We start from the raw sequence: 2,033 nt of genomic DNA on the forward strand, positions 1-2,033 counted from the left end.
GCTTATCCGGAATCGAGTCACAGGGGTAACAGTTCCAACAGAGATTTCCAGTCTTCCCTCTTCAGAGCAACATTAATAACTTCCTCCTGGAGGAACCCAAGGCGTTCTCAGGCCAGTGTGGAGATATAATCCCCCCCATCTGGTCCTTGGTCTATCCCGGGGTCTCCTCCCAGTGGGACGTGATCCTTGATCCAATCCCGCTCCCGTTTTTATTTGTATTTTTAAGGGGTGCTATAGCCCCTCTAGTGTTGATTGTTTATTTATTTTCGTGTCATGCACACCTTGTGCCCAACTCGCATGGGTTTATTAAGACAACATTTCACATTTGCAATTACAGCATGTTTACATAATTCATTATTATTACAACTCAGATGTATATACAGAGTACTCTGTCTTCTTTCCCCAGCTTGACAAATAAAATCTGCTACAACGAAAGTCCCTTTGGCAAAACATATCTCCATTTTTACATTTAAATCTAGGAAATCCCCACATATAGAAGACATCTTATTAACCAAAATATCCCTTAAGTCATTGTATTTAGAGCAGTAAAACAAAAAGTGAACTTCAATTTCATCTACAGTTATATGCCATTGATTGTGACTGATTTATGTAGATCACAGAACAGACAATCATCTCTCATCTTCAGAGGTGGCCTTAAACCTGCCAGTCTCCAGTGCTAATGGTATAATGTTCCTGACCTTATTTTAAATAAGTGTTAAAGTGTTAAAGCACTTTGTGACTGTAATTGTCTGTGAAAGGTGGTCTATAAATAAACTTTACTTACTTACTTACTTATTTGATCACAAAGAGATATAAAGCTTTAATGTTTGTTATTCCTTAGACAACATTGACAATGGACAGAGTTTAATGTTTGTTTTGTCACTAACATAAACACAAACATAAACATAAACATAAACATAAACATAAACATAAACATAAACATAAACATAAACATAAACACAAACATTAAATGCCATTAACAATGAATGGAGTTGGAACAACTGAGGTTCGGGAGGTTTGTTTGGCCAAGCAGAAGACAAACCACCTGCCACTGCCAACTCCACCCTTGCCAACCATGCCAACCACTCACCCACCTCCAACCAGCCTGCAGGCCACTCCTACCTCGCCCATCACCGGGGGTACTTAAGCGCAAGTTTAAAAAATGCGCAGTGTGCTAGTTTCCAGTAACGCTCCCTCCCTCCCTTTTCTCTCATACTCCTATCTTCTCTGCAGGTTCCAGAGGGGGTTTCTACAACATCGCACAGAGCTCACGCCTCGACCCCTATAAGCCTGTTAATGGCATCCCCCGCCCCCCCTGGCCATCTAAGCCGCACGCCGCACGCTTGCGTGTGGCGATGACCTTAGATGACCATGCTGGACATGGACCTTAGATGACCATGCTGGACATGGACCTTAGATGACCATGCTGGACATGGACCTTAGATGACCATGCTGGACATGGACCTTAGATGACCATGCTGGCTTCTCCCCATGTCTTTCATGCCATGGCCGTTCATGCCGCACGTTCCATGCTTCGCATGTGACGTGCCCATAAACGACCATACGCCACGTTTATTCAATAAACCATCTTAAAGGTTCCCATGTCTGATGTTATAGTGAAACATATATAGTTTAATGTTTGTTTGGTCACTAACACAAACATTAAATGCCATTAACAATGACCAGAGTTTAATGTTTGTTTTGTCTGTTTGTTATTTCCTCCATGTGATTTTGTTATTACTAAATTAGTCATTATAGGAAAGGCAATGGATTTTGTGTTCCTATTAGATTATAATGTTCCTGTTCCTGGACGCTTCTGTCCTTTTGGTTTGGTTTGGCTGAAAATGATCATCTTTATACAGTATGTCATGCCCGCTCCCGTTGACCTCTCATTCCTGTCCCGTCCCAATCACGGGATTAACACAAATTATAATCCCATCCTCTACTACTGGATAGAGAGAGACAGAGATAAAATGGTAAATGGTGCATTTATATAGCACCTTTATCCAAGGCGCTTTACATAGATTGTGCAT

This window comes from Protomyctophum bolini (assembly GCF_963924005.1).
Source record: "Protomyctophum bolini genome assembly, chromosome: 7".
Classification (NCBI taxonomy): Eukaryota; Metazoa; Chordata; class Actinopteri; order Myctophiformes; family Myctophidae; genus Protomyctophum; species Protomyctophum bolini.